Raw genomic sequence first — 15,468 nt, 5'->3', positions numbered from 1 at the left:
CTCTCACCCTCTCACATCCCCCGTCTTATCCTCTTGCCTTTAGTCAGACAACTACCAATAAATCCCCCACTATACAAAGACCCATCAAGTTGAAGAACAGTCCCTCTTCCTCAGGATTGGTGATGCAACCTCACCCCACCCCATGCTACAGTAGCAGCTTCAGGTTTCCTACCTAGGGCAGTAGCCTGCTCCGGAGTCCTCCCTGCCTGATGGATGCCACCCCTGTTAATCAGGATTGCAACCAGGTGGGGATCCTAGCAAAAAAAAAATTCTCACTGTAGAGTCAAAGCTCAGTGGCCTCTGTCTGAAACTATCATTTCCATCCCCACCCACCCACTTTGCAATCTGACCCCTGTCACGATCAGGGCTGTTGAGTCAAAGTCCATGCATTCCATTTTAGGATGGATGTGAAGGCTTTGGAGAGGGTACAGAAGTGTCTTACTGGAATGGTTCCAGGGATGAGAGATTACAATTATGTGAACAGCCTGGAGAAGCTGCAGTTGTCCTCCTTCAAGCAGAGGGAGACCTGAAAGTTCTGACGAAAGGTCACCAACCTGAAACTGGGTTAGCTGAAACATTTCCTCTGTTTCTCTCTCCATTGATGCTGCATAACCTGCTGAATATTTCCAGCATTTTCTGCTTTTATTTCAGATTTCCAGCATCTGCAGTATTTTGCTTTTGCATTTGCTCAGTGCTCAGTTCAATATCAATTTGTCAAACAACTCCATTAAAAAAAAACAAATTGATTGATTATCTATCACGTTACCATTTGTGAGATTTTGCTGTTTGCAAATTGGCTGCTGTTTTTCTTTCACTACAGTTGATGTACTTGAGCAATTCATTAATTGTGAAGCACTTTGGACTCTCCTCATAATATGAAAGGTACCAAATTAATCCAAGTTCTTTCTCCATTATTTCATCAGCCACACAAGCTAACACTAAGCACTGCAATTAATGAGAGAATATTTAGTGGTGGCACTATTAAATTCACAATAGAAAATAAAGAAGAGTCCTTTCCAAGTCTGCGCAAGAAAGAACACGAGACATGATCCTTTACAGGCAAACATCCAAACAACCCTGGCTTTCCATTATTTCCCATGCCCAGATAAAGCAGATCATCCCACACAGATTCAGGGAATTCTCCCCTAAGCTCTGCAGTGTTGCAACAATGTCAGCTTTTTTAATCATTCATGGAATGGGAAACGGTTTCCAGTCGTGTTCCATAGGGCTCAGTTTTGGGGCCCTTGCTGTTTGTTGTATATATTAATGATCTAGACTTAAATGTGCGAGGCATGATTGGGGAATTTGAAGATGACACAAAATTGGCCGCAGAGTTGATAGTTAAGAAGATAGCTGTCGACTCCAGAATGATATCAATGGTTTGTTTGAATGGGTAGAGAAGTGGCAAATGGAATTCAACCTGGAAAGGTGTGAGGTAATGCATTTGGGGAGAGCAAACAAAGCAAGGGAATACTTAAAAAAAGGGAAGTTATTGAGAGGAGTTGACAAAGTGAGAGACTTTGGTGTGCATGTCCGTAGGCCTTTGTAGGTCACAGGACAGGTGGACAAGGTGGTCAAGAAAGCATACGGAATGCTTTATTTTCTTGGGCGAAGTATTGAATACAAAAGCAAAGGTGTAATGATGGAACAAAATAAAATGCTGGTTAGGCCACAGCTGGAATTTTGTGGACAATTCTGGTCACATTACAGGAAGGACATAATTGCTCTGGAGAGAGTGCAGAGGAGATTTACAAGAATGTAGCTAGGGCTTGAAAATGGCAGCTATGATAAGAGATTAGATAGGATAAGGTTGTTTTCCTTAGAACAGAGGAGGCTAAGGAGTGACCTAATTGAGGTGTACAAAATTATGAGAGGCCTATATAGGGTAGACAGGAAAGACTTGTTTCCCATAGCTAAGGGGTCAATTACCAGGAGGCATAGATTTAAGATGATTGGTAGAAAGGTTAGAGGGAACATGAAGCAAAGTTTTTTCACCCAAAGGGTCATGGGCATCTGGAATTCACTGACTGGATTAGTGGTTGAGGCTGAAACGCTCAACTCATTTAAAAGGTACCTGGATCAGCATCTGAAGTGCTGTAACCTGCAAGGCTATGGACCAAGTGCTGGAAAGTGGAGTTAAAATGAGCAGCTAGTTTATTTTTTCTCTTTTTGGCCAGCGTAAACACAATAAGCTGAATGGCCTCTTTCTACACTGCAACATTTCTATGGTTCTATGTATGTGGAAGCAGCTGGCTGGGCCAGCATTTCTTGCCCATCATTAATTGTCCTCGAGAACGTGGTGGGAACTTTCTTGAACAGCTGCAGCCCACATGTTGTAGGTACACCCAAGTGCTGTCAGGGAGAGAATTCCAGGATTTTGACCCAGCGACAATGAAGGAACTGTTTGGGATATGACATTTATTTCTTACTATTTTTTGCTGCTGCCGGTAAGTACATCATGGCCATTCATGAAGAATAGGTCCGTGGGTCACAACTGTTCACTTTCAATAAAACTTTCATTGCTGGAAACTGATTTATGCAGAAATATCATGACAATCTCAGATTCTGGAACTTTACTTTTAATGGCCTAGATAGAAACATTATTTAAATTATTATTGATAGAATTTCAATTCAGCTTATAAAGGGTTCATCTGCAGGGCTGTAAACTTCTTTTCTGACTTGACATTAAAAAGCCTTTGGTCCCTGGATAATGGATGGTGGGAAATTTTAGAGAGCTATCTCGCTATCTGGTTAGTGAGTTTTAAAAATGTTGTAAAAACAAAAAAACTGCAGATGCTGGAAATCCAAAACAAAAACAGAATTACCTGGAAAAACTCAGCAGGTCTGGCAGCATCGGCGGAGAAGAAAAGAGTTGACGTTTCGAGTGTCTTACCTGGACCTGAGTGAGACTTATGTCCGAGAAAGACTGGGAAGTTGGGGATTAGAAGTATAGTCTGGCAAGTCCAGCTATCCATATCTCATTAACTGAGAGATCTTCAAGTTCATTTCCATGGTTGTTATTTGAAGCTGAGAACAGAAACAAGAAAGGCATCATCGTCCAAGGCAAGGCAAGCAAATAACTAAACCACTTAATCTATTGAATAAGGTTATTTGAGTTCCATAACATTGCTAACTACCCACGCATAGGGCAGAATTTTTAACTGCCGGGTTAGGGGTTGGGGGTGGTCGGGTGGCAAACAGGGGCTAATTCGGTAAGGAGATAAAAGTCCCAAGGACTGGCATCAGGGTGATCCTGTCTACCTTTTATTTAACCCCACTAGGGCCATCTGTACCTTGCTCGTCCTGCTTTCTACCCTTAATGTCACCTATTAATACATTTCTTAGCTAATATCACCACTGTCAACACCTCTTTGTCCTTTTGTCAATGACATCTTTTGGCAATCTCCACCTATCACTGGCCCTCTATCCAGCTCTACTTGTCCCACACCAGCCCAACCCCCACCTTAAACTAGCTTATATTTCACCTCTCTTCTATTTTTCCTTAATTCTACTGAAGAGTCATACAGACTCGAAATGGTAACTGTGTTCTTCTCCGCAGATGCTGTCAGACCTACTGAGTTTTTCCAGGTATTTTTGTTTTTGTTTCTTGTTTAACCCAGGTGGGCTTGCAGCCAAGTGGAGAGTATCTGCAGAGTCCCCAATTAACTCATCCTCTCTTTAACAACCAGCGCATGAGTTTCCCCCAGGCTTTCTAGAACTCACTGTCAGTATACCAACCTGGTGAGAACACAGTGGGCAGTGCTGCTTCAATGAAACCGACAGACTGAGAAATCAAGCCAAAGCCCCAACTAGGTGAGAGGCTGCTGCTCATAGCGCTCATTCTGGATGTGTGTGCTTACTGCTTGACGGGTGATTTCCAACTTCTTGAAAGTCAGTTGATTGGTCTTAGACTTCGCTCATCTTCAGCTGTACTTCTCTGCTGTCAGCCTTCATCACAACATGGATTAGCTTACACTTGCTGATGAGGAACAAGAGGAGTAGCAACACCCATATCAACAGCACCACAGGAGCAGCACCAGCTATCTTCTCCTCAACCACATGCTACTCCACAGAGCAGAGGGGACAGACACCAAGATCCAGTTCGAAGGAGACAAGATTTCCAACACATGGTCTACAGGCAGAGGATAGGTTCTCTTGACATGTCTGAGCAATAGTTCCTCAGTTAGCTCAGGCTTTCACATCAAGTCGTTGCTTGAAAATGGAGCCTCCAGAGGACTTTGTTCCCAGTGGGCCAGGAGGACATGCATTGCCAGTAGCCATCAAGTTTCCAGCCACTGAATGGCCCCCTCCCCATCCAAATTTGCTGCCTCTCCCTGGGGTTCTGATTTCTAATCTGCAAGGAGAGATTATGTGAAGAGGATGGAAGGACCCCATTTCTGGAGGGTGACTATGAGGCATGGGTGTGAAATGGCAACAACATGAGGGTGAATGCAAGTTTTGGCTGTTCAGATGGGATATGAGAAGGTGCCTGGAGAAAGAGGGCAGAGTAAAGATGCAAGGTGTCTTGTTCTGAGGAGTTCCAAGCAGGAGAAAGCCAGAGAAGTCAGGGTGTGGGCTGGGCTGGAAGTGTTGTGTCACTCTCCTCTTCTGAGGTCCTTGATCCTCTTGGTGCATTATCTCCAGGTTCAAGGGACCACACTCCTGCTCCCCAATTCTTGGCCACTTCCATGCATGCCCACTCGGTTTGAGAATCTGATCTATTCTTCTATCATTGGCAAACATCATCCGACTTCAGTCCCTCAGGTCACACAGCAAGACTTGCAGGTAAAAATCTGAGATCTGGGGAGAGCCTCTCCAAATCTCCTTTTAATTTCTGTGGTTGCTGAACCTCAGGAATAAATGCAAAGTTCAGTCACTCTGACCCCTGCCAGAGTCCATTTAACTAGAAGCCCTTCCTTTAACAGAATCAGTGAGTCCCTCCTGGACTCCCTGATTGGTTGGGAAATCCAGAAGAGGGGAGGTCATACCAAGGCTGAGTTAAAGAACATGGCAAAGCACGCTTCCATTTCAAATCAGCTGCTAAAGTACTACTGACCCCACACCACTACCCACTGCTTTGTATGTATCTGTTTGGATAAAATTCCACCTATAGACTCCAATCTATTCAATATTCTGCTGATCTAAAGCCGTTGTTATGTCAGTTAAAGGAGTTAATTCAAATTTTCTCTCACCAATTTGCAGTAGTCCAATGCTGACCTCAGTACACTTAATTTGGAAATCAATAAATAAGTATTAATACATGACTTTCCAAGAAGCTCGGAATTGTGGATGAGCAGAGCAATTTAGAGGTCCAAGCACAGAAAAGCAAGTGGACAGGTACAAAAATAATCAAAAACCTTAATGGAATCTTAACCTTTATTTAAAGCGGATTGGAATATAAAGGGATAGAAGTTACGTTACATCTGTACAGAGTTTGGTTAGACCCATCTAGTTCTAAGCACTGCATCTCAGGAAGGATATATTGGTCATGGAAGGGGCCATGTGCAGATTGAACAGAATGATGCAGGGGCTAAAAGGGTTAAGTCATGAGGACAGGTTGCATAGAAAAGGATTGTATTCTCTGGAATATATAGAAGTCTAAGGGGTGCAAAAAACATTTGTTGATCAGAAATCTCTTGCATTCATTCAGATATGCACTGATCTCTGTTGAATTTTTAATATTTGTTCATAAAGTGAAACAAATGTCTCCTTCCCAATCCAAATGTTTCATAAAATGGCTTATCCAAAAAAAACTGGATCTAAACTATGTTCACATATTCCAAGTATAGTGAGCGTTTGTTTACTACCCACTGCTTGGTAGATTTAGTCATTTTTATTGAGTTCTGTTGTCTTGAAAATAACGGGGACTAGGTTTTCATTTTGATAAGAAACATTGTCAGGAAACCTATCACCAACGAGTCTTCTGATTTTCCTTTTAAGAATTAAATGATGCCTAAACATTCACAAGTAAACTTTGAATTGTCTTGCCACATATTAACATGATGTTCTCATTTAGATGCAAACTGACCTGCTGTAAATTTACGTTTTCTGTTCTTATGCCAATTAGTTGGTCTGCTTCAATCAGAGTCCACTAGATGATCTGTCCATCTAATATGTTTATTTTCTTTGGAAGAGAATAAAAACAAAAATCAGAAATTCTGAATTATTAAAGGGAAAATGGGGATTGGCAGATGGAAATCAGTGGCACAATGAGATAGACTCTGACCTTTTAGCTCTGGAATCTCACATCAAATCCAATCCAAACTGACGTGATGAAACTCTCTTTTGTCTGTAAAGGCCACATGTGAAATCAGTTTGGGCAGTTTCAATCGAGTTCCGAATGGACATTGAACAATAGCACAATCCATTGCTAGTTAAGCATAATTTGTCACAGGATAACTGGTGTGAAAACTTAAAAATTAATGTCACTCTAGTGATGAGTGTGGTATTAGTTTTAGCACTGCACCAGGAAATACAAATTCTCCTGTGGCAAATCATTCTAAGTGCCTGGTAATTTGTGGATTGACTGAAAGTTGCCAGATTGTTGTAAGAACGCTAATAGTTCACAATGCCCTTCAGGGTAGGGTCTGGTCTGAAGGGTCTGGAAGGGTCTGAAGCTACTGGTCTGATACACATGTCCCCCTAGTGATGCACTGTGTGGTTGCCTCTTGATGCCTTCAGTGCAACTTAGACACTGCACCTTTGAAAAAATTATGATCATTTCTGAGGTTGGGACTGCGAGGCAATGTCGAGACAAGTAATAGTTTTATGTTGCAACTGGTTGTGCTGTGACATAGAGGCACTTGTCCATGTTTGAACCAAGGTAGTAATGAGGTCAGGAGCTCAGTGGTCCTGGCAGAACCCAAACTGGGCCTAAGTGAGCAGGTTATTGCTAAGCAAATGCTGCTTGACAGCACTGTTGATGACTCCTTCCATTACTTTACTGATGATTGAGCGTAGACCGATGGGGCGGTAATTGTGGGTTGGATTTGTCCTGCTTTTTGTGTACGGGACATATCTGGGCAATTTTCCACATAGCTGGCCTGATGCCAGTGTTGTAGCTGCACTGGAACAGCTTGGCTAGGGATGTGGCAGGTTCTGGAGCACAAGTCTTCAGTACTATTGTCAGAATATTGTCAGGGCCCATAGTCTTTGCAGTATCCAGTGCTTTCAGCCATTTCTTGATATCACGTGGAGTGAATCGAATTGGCTGAAGACTGACATCTCTGATGCTGGGGACCTCTGGAGGAGGCCGAGATGGGTCATCCACTTTACACTTCTGGCTGAAGATTGTAGTAAATGCTTCAGCCTTATCTTTTGCGCTGATGTGCTAGGCTCCCCCAACATTGAGGATGGGGATATTTGTGGACCCTCCTTCTCCAGTGAGTTGCTTAATTATCCACCACCATTGACAACTGGATGTGGCAGGACTGCAAAGCTTAGATCTTCTGATCCATTGGTTGTGGGGTCACTTATTTCTGTCTACCACTTGCTGCTTACACTGTTCGGTACTCAAGTAGTCCTATGTTATAGCTTTGCCAGGTTGACACCTCATTTTTAGGTATTCCTGGTGCTGCTCCTGGCATGCCCTCCTGCACTCTTCATTGAACCAGGGCTGATCCCCTGGCTTGATGGTAATGGTAGAGTGGGGGATATGCCGGGCCATGAGGTTACATATAGTGTTCAAGTGCAATCCTGCTGCTGCTAACGGCCCACAATGCCTCAAGGTTGCCCAGGCTTGAGTTGCAAGATCTATTCGAAAGCTATCTCATTTAGCATGGCGGTAGTGCCATACAACACGATGGAGGGTATCCTCAATGTGAAGGCAGGACTTTGTCTCTGTAATGACTGTGTGGTGGTAACACCTACTGATACTGTCATGGACAGATGCATCTGCAGCAGGCAGATAGGTGAGGATGAGGGCAAGTATGTTTTTCCCTCTTGTTGGTTCTGTCACTACCTGCCACAGACCCAGTCTAGCAGCTATATCCTTTAGGACTCAGCCAGCTCGGTCAGTAGTGGTGCTACTGAGCCATTCTTGGTGATGGACATTGAAGTCCTTCACTCAGTGTACATTCTGTGCCCTTGCCACCCTCAAGTGGTGTTCAACATGGAGGAGCACTGATTCATCAGCTGAGGGGTGGCAGTAAGTGGTAATCAGCAGGATCTTTCCTTGCCCAAGTTTGACCTGATGCCATGAGACTTCATGGAGTCCAGAGTCGATATTGAGGATTCCCAGGGCAACTCTCTCACGACTGTATACTACTGTGCCACCACCTCTGCTGGGTCTGTCCTGCTGGTGGGACAAGACATACCCGTGGATGGTGATGGTGGTGTCTGGGACATGATCTGCAAGATATGATTCTGTGAGGATGACTATATCACACTGTTGTTTGACTAGTCTGTGAGACAGCTCTCCCAATTTTGGCACTAGTCCCCAGATGCTAGTAAGGAGGACTTTGCAGGGTCGACAGGGCTGAGTTTGCCTTTGTCATTTCCAGTGCCTAGGTCGATACCGAGTGGTCCGTCCAGTTTCATTCCTTTTTGAGACTTTGTAGTGGTTGTGACACAGCTGAGTGGCTTCCTAGGCCATTTCAGAGGGCATTTAGGAGCCAACCACCTTGCTCTGGGTCTGGAGTTACATGTAGGCCAGACCAGGTAAGGACTGCAGATTTTCTTTCTTAAAGGATATTAGTGAACCAGATGGGTTTTTGCAACTATTGACAATAGTTCCATGGTCATCATTAGTCTTTTTTAAATTCTGGATTTTTATTGAATTCAAATTACACCGTCTGCCATGGTGGGATTCGAACCCAGTCCCCAGAGCAATATCCTGGGTCTCTGGATTACTAGTCCAGCGACAATACCACTATGGTGATCGCCTCCCGCTATTGATAGCAATGAAACAAGCTTGTGTGCGCCATCAAGACTGCAATGAAACTGAGATCGGCTTCTAGAGTCCACTCGCATGCAGTTAAATGAAAAAATGCAGTTCTTGCCACTGATTGTACACTACTCACTAGCTTAGGTTGCCCATCACTGACCTAAAGAGTGTCTTAGTCATGTGTAACAGTAGTGTGGTTGGCTCAGCACTTGGTTGATGTTGCTTTAAGTTATTTTTTCTGTGATCTCTTTTGCCAATGGCTCAATGTTTATTTGTGCATGATTGAGATGTCAGTTGCTTCAGTTGATTCTTTTATTGATTGGTCTGGTTGATTGACACTTTTAGAGAGTTGTATGGACATCAGGTTTCTTTTCAAACAATTATGAATGGATGTTTTTAAACAGTTTCACACATGCCATTTTTACTATGGGGTTCATTGGCTCTGTGTGTAGCATATACTGGGTGAATGGGCATGGGAGGGCCAGGGGGCATGATGGGTAGGGAGTATGAGTTGCCATTGGGTTGGCATGGGGCCATGGAGATGGCATGGGACTCCGTCCCGCACCACCACCATCCCCCCCCCCACCCAGACTGAAAGTAGCGCATAAAGGGGCACTCTATACTGAAGCAGGTCTGCCGAGTTGGGGAAATTTTCCGAATCAAGCTATCTGCCTTGGTAGCGAAAATGAAGCCCATTAACATCTCTCCACAGATGCTGCCTGACTTGCTGAGTATTTCCAGCATTTTTTGTTTTTATTTCAGATTTCCAGCATCTGCAGCACTTTTGTGTTTGTGTAGTGACGAGCACCTTGATAGGCCCTTTGGAGAATGTCAAGGGAATTGTTAAGGACTTATCCAAGAGGAAATCTTGCCTGGTACATCATAAGCAGAGCAGGAAGGCAGAGGAATAGTGAGGGTTCAGGTTACTGAGGTAACAAGTTAGCCATTCTAAATTGTCAAACAAGCTGAAACACAACTTTATAATTCATTCCTTTCTGACAGTGTTGACAGATTTAAAATTCAAACAGCATTTGTTGGTCAAAGGTAAATATTATGAATTACGAACACTAAAATAACAGTGAATTTGAATTGTCCCCAAGCCTTTGGACACAAGTGTGGCATTGACCAAAAATAGCAACTACAGCAAATTTAAGGAATTAAGGAATTATAGAAGAGACATTTAAAAGCCCACCAGTTATAATTTGCTCTAAATTACTCTTTGCATTTCAATAATTAGCATTTTAATCATTAAGCTTATTATATTGTTACCAATTAAGTTGAGTTTGCAATCACCACTGAGGCATATTTGTTATTAGATCATTATGTATTTCTTTAGAGCCTATTTAAAATCATTGGCTGAATGGCAGTGATAGCAATGAAGCTGCAAAAAGATTTTTCTAATTGTTGCAGTCAAGCTGTTATTTCAGATTGTGGACAAGCAAAGCCTGTGAGCAGAATTGCTTCCTGCTTTAACACATCAGCTCGGTATTTACTCTTTTTTAAAATCTTGAACTAATTCAGGTGCAATCGTGGCATCAATGGTGGAATTTCTAGTACAGCATGTTTTAGCCCATTGTTTACGTACACGCACTGCTTTTGGGTTGGGTGAATCTTCTGCCAAATCAGTTTGTACTTTCGAACAAATATAACTACCATACTCGACTTATGCCCCATTTCAGGCTACCTATGTCAGACCTATTCCCTTCCCCCCACCAAAGAAAAGTTGGAGAATTTCGGGCTCCTTGAGGAAGACAAATTTCACCCCAGTTTCCATCTTAATCTGAAATCTTCTCAAAGTGTATGCAATGCTGCAAGTTGGTTATTAAAATAAATGATCATGGGGACGAACAATGCTGGAATGCCAACAAACTGTGACTTGCAATCCCACAGCACCATTGGTAAGAAATGATGATATAAAAGAGCCAGACCTGTTATCAGTATCAGCAGAGATGGGAGGTCGGTTACATGAAGAGTAGACTTGGAGGATAGTTTGCCAGAGTTACAAACGAGCTTTCAAAATGTTTTGATTTTGCTTTTCAGTTGGATAGAGGAGGTCTTGCCACAGTCAACTAGAGGGCTTGAGAGACCATAGGCTCCACCCACAGTCAGACATTCATGGCTTGGAGAAGGAACAGCATTGCAGGATGGAGGAAAGTAAAAGGAATGCAGCAAGGAACTCCCCAGCTATTCAAATTGTATGAAGATCTCAGTGAGGAGCTCAGTGTGAGAAGCGTGCAATTCGTCAAAAGGCAGCAGAGGGGCTGTGCTACCCGTTACATGAAAACCTGTGACCAAGTCATTTGCTCAGACAGCTCAGCTTGTGCCAGTGAAAATGACAGCCCCACTTAATTTTTTACACTACCAGATCATTGCTCAAGATATGTGCTATATCATATAGGAAGCCGTAAGATAATTGGCACTTTTTTTTCTGCTGGAGAGTTGAGGAATTCACCTAAGTTAACAACAATACAGTATTAGAATAGGCCCATCCAGTTTAATTGCATTGTCGGTTTCTCGAAGTGCAGTATGCAATAGATGACACACACACACAGTTGCAAGTTCTTCCTCTTTTATCCCTCAAATTTCTGAATATAAAGGAATGTTCAGGTTATGCTTGGCCACATGTTGCATGAATGCCAGATTTGCTGGAAATTGCCATAATGCCTTCATCCTCAGGAATTCTGCAATCGATGAACTCTTCCAGGAAGCTGATTCTGTGGGGTGATCTTTCAATGAGAATTGCATGATCACCAGGTACATAGTCCTACAGTGAGGTACACGTCTTCAAAAGAGTTGTCAGAGGACTAGAGAACTTAATGGGATGTTTGTGCCACCTTGACAAATTAGGAGGGGCATTGCAATATTCCCAGAGCACGTCTCCCAACATTGTAGCTTGCTGCACCCGGCACAGCTTGGCCATCCAAAAAAGGCCGCAAAAAGGAGACTCATAGGAAGGTTGTCTGAGCTGCTTTGGAGGCACCAGGGTATGAAGTGAAGCATCAGGAGAACTGTCACTCACAAGGCTCCCCAGTCACATCTGTTTTGTTTTGATATATTTTCCCCCCTCTGAAGTGTGATGTGGATATTTGCACTGGGGTGTGGCATCTAAAATTATTTTAATTGGTCTCCTGCTCATGAAGAATCAGAAGTGACACTATTTTATACTGACCAATCTATAAACTCAAAGTCTACGGTCTGGTAAGTGAATGAATGAAATTATGACTTTATGATTCAAGTAGTGGGATTAGGTCCATATTTTCATGGAAATTATAAATCAGGGTCTTTGATTATTGTATATTTTTGAATAATGTTTCAATTCCAACTAGACAAAAACAGTAGGAAGGGGAAGTAGGAGGCATGCTTAATGATTAGGAGGTGAAGAGTTTAAGTAGTTTTGCAGTATTGGAAGGTGATACTGATTTCTGGGATATGGATAGTTGGGGCTGTGATTATTAGAGAAAGGAAGTCTTTGGGTATGACAGAAGGGGGAGTGCGGTCCTAGGAGTTTGGAAGTAGAGGAAGCAGCTTGTGATGAAGGGAGTGGAGCTGCAAACCTTGGAAGAACCACAAGGTGGATGGAGGGGTTTGGGAGCAATAGAAATCCAGTGGGGACCTTGGACAGTTAGCAAAGGAGATTGTATGGATGATTAGGAGAGGGAGCATCCTTTCCAGTACCACAGGTCTGGGAGGATTTAGGAAACGTATTAATGTCTGAAAGAATTATTGAGTTTCGGATCTGAATGAGGAGGACTGGATGTATCCCCCACAAGTTCCAGAGTCTGCCAATGAGTGTCAGGTTGCATCACAAGGGCTGTGGATGGAAGAAAATCCTCAAAACTGTGTAAACGAAAAGATTTTTACTATGACAAAAGCAGCTTCAGTTTGTTGTTCAATTAATTATGTCAAGTGTGATGATGGACCTGTTGGAGATGAGGGTCAGCAGAACAATGTGTCTCTGAGGCGTGGAGCAGGAAGAACAGTGGTAGCAGTCCTGTGGAGAAGACAACATTGGCCAAAATCCAATGCTGCTATTTTGAATGAGATAGAAACATAGAAACTAGGAGCAGGAGTAGGCCATTCAGCCCTTCGAGCCTGTTCTGCCATTCAATATGATCATGGCTGATCCTCCATCTCAACACCATATTCCCACTTTCTCTCCCCCGATATCCAAAAAATGATCAATTTCTTTCTTGAATATACTCAGTGCCCCGGCCTCCACAGCCTTCTGTGGTAGTGAATACCATAAGACCATAAGACATAGGAGCAGAAATTAGGCCATTTGGCCCATCGAGTCTGTTCCGTCGTTCAATCATGGTTGATAAGTTTCTCAATGATGGTTGATAAGTTTCTCAATGATGAGATGAGGCATACAAGCCTCCAAAAAGATGCAAATTCATTCTGCTAGAAAGTAGATTTCAATTCAGGAAAGTGGCCTGAACCCCTAATGTTGAGCAATTTTTAACATGGAAAATAATCCCCCATTACATAGGGAGCATAAGGAGCCATAGGATGTTGTCTGAGGGAATTGCTTGGATAAACTGTACCACCCCACAGCCTAATACAGTAGCTGGTTAGTGGTGGCCCTATGCAAATACATGCCGACCACAAACTCCAATGGGATCAGGTCAGAGGGCACTAGGAGGTGGGATTGCAGTCTGTAGACTTGTAGTCCCACTGTTTAATAACGGCAGGAGTATTATACCAAAAAGCTGTCACTTTAATTGGCAGAATATTTCAAAGTGGCAGCTGTGACAAATGAAGCATATTTGTTCATGATGAATTAATTTGTTCCCTTTTTTTAGGTCACATTTCATGTAGAGTTAAAATTGTCTCCTGTTGCCTGTAACAGTCTTGGATGTAAAAGAATCACTTCAGATGATTTATGCCTAAGAAGAATTTCTTTGACACCTTTCTGTTTGGGTGTCAGTCTATTCAATTTGGCCAGCTTGATGCCTTGATCAGGCATGGACAGGTTGAGAGATATCTTTCAGCTATGAATGTAAGCTTTACAAACATATGTAGAGATTGGACCGGCTGACCATATAGCGCAGTGAAGAAAAATTTAATTTGAAATACCTTTTAGTCAGGTTTTATCTACAAAATAATTTGGGCTATATGGTGAATGAATTGTAACTGAGAGCAGGCAGTCTGAAATGTTTGTGATACAAAGCTAGTCCAGGTGAATGATAGTTTTGCATCATGTTAGAAATGAATGATTAATTGTGTTTAAATGATTTTTTTGTTGGGTAGAGATCTTTGTTTTCACATTTCAAAGGCGAATGGTGAAGCTCATAATTACTGTGAATATGTTATTCATACTGAGTATTGTTTATTTAGCTGTTTAATGATCAGAACATTTTTTCTGTTGTCCTTGGTACCAGATACATCAGAGTGGCAAGATGTTTTGTTCTCCCCACCCACCCCACCAAATTCCATGGATCTGTCACTACTACCTAGATATTGGGTAGGTAAAGGGCAGAATTTTCCAAGCCCGCTGGCAGCGGGTGTGATACGTGGTGTGTGTGGAAAATATGGCGGGACCCACTTCACGACGGCGTGAAGGCAGGTCGCGATCTTCCGCTCAGCTCGCCAATGATGGCGTTTCCCGCCATCGGTTAGCGGGGAGCTAATTGTAATACATTAGCATATAATTAAAAGGCCATCCCACCAGGCCGTTGGAACCCCACCGTATCATCCATCCATGTCGGCTGGAAAGCATGCCAACATGTTTCACAACAGCACGCAGGCAACGTGCACTTGGCGGCCTTCACTTTGGGGGAGCTGAGGTGAGTGAGCAGCTCCACAGCTCGCCCATTGGTTACAGGCCTTGGGGCATTGGGGGCCGGGGAAACTGATGCCTGGCCTCAGAGGTGACTACTGAGGGGTGGGGTGTCTGGGGCCAAGTGCTGGCAAGCATCAGAGGCAACTGCTAAGCCAGGGTGGGGAGGGGGCAAGTTCTGCCCTGGCATCGCATCCCATGCACAGGCGATAAAGGTGGGGGTCAAGGTAAGTGAGGGAAGTGGCCACGCATTAGGAACACCTGTATAAACTGACCATGCCTCTGCAACTGAGACAGATCAGGTGGTATGATTGGGGTCAGGCAAGCAACATGGAGGCATCAAAGGGTGACCAAGTGCTCCATACCTTACCCGCTCCCCACCACCCGCGCCCACCCCCCCCCCCAGGCACAGACTTCGAGCCCGCCACCAGCTTATTGAACCTTGAAGCAATTGGACTGCACACATTGTACAATCCCCTCACCAATGCTGGCCATGAAGTAGTCACTGCTGGAGGGGCTCACAGCCCCTTGCAATCCCAGCATCCTGTTTTGGACCAGTGTCGCCCATGTCGCAGGTTGACAGGGCAGCCATACAGTGCACTCATCTCTGGCCATCTGAAGGGTGAACAGCACTCTTTGGGAAGTGCTAAAGGGCGGTCACACAGGGTCAGGAAAGGTGCTAAGTACAGCCATGATAACCACATCTCTCTCTCTTTTTCATGCAGCAGGAGGACCACATCAGGATCATGGATCCTGGTGACCTAGCTGTATACCTGATGGCCTACAGAGACCGTAGAAGAAGGAG

This window comes from Carcharodon carcharias, chromosome 7, assembly GCF_017639515.1.
Source record: "Carcharodon carcharias isolate sCarCar2 chromosome 7, sCarCar2.pri, whole genome shotgun sequence".
Classification (NCBI taxonomy): Eukaryota; Metazoa; Chordata; class Chondrichthyes; order Lamniformes; family Lamnidae; genus Carcharodon; species Carcharodon carcharias.
Note: the sequence above shows the minus strand (reverse complement) of the source record.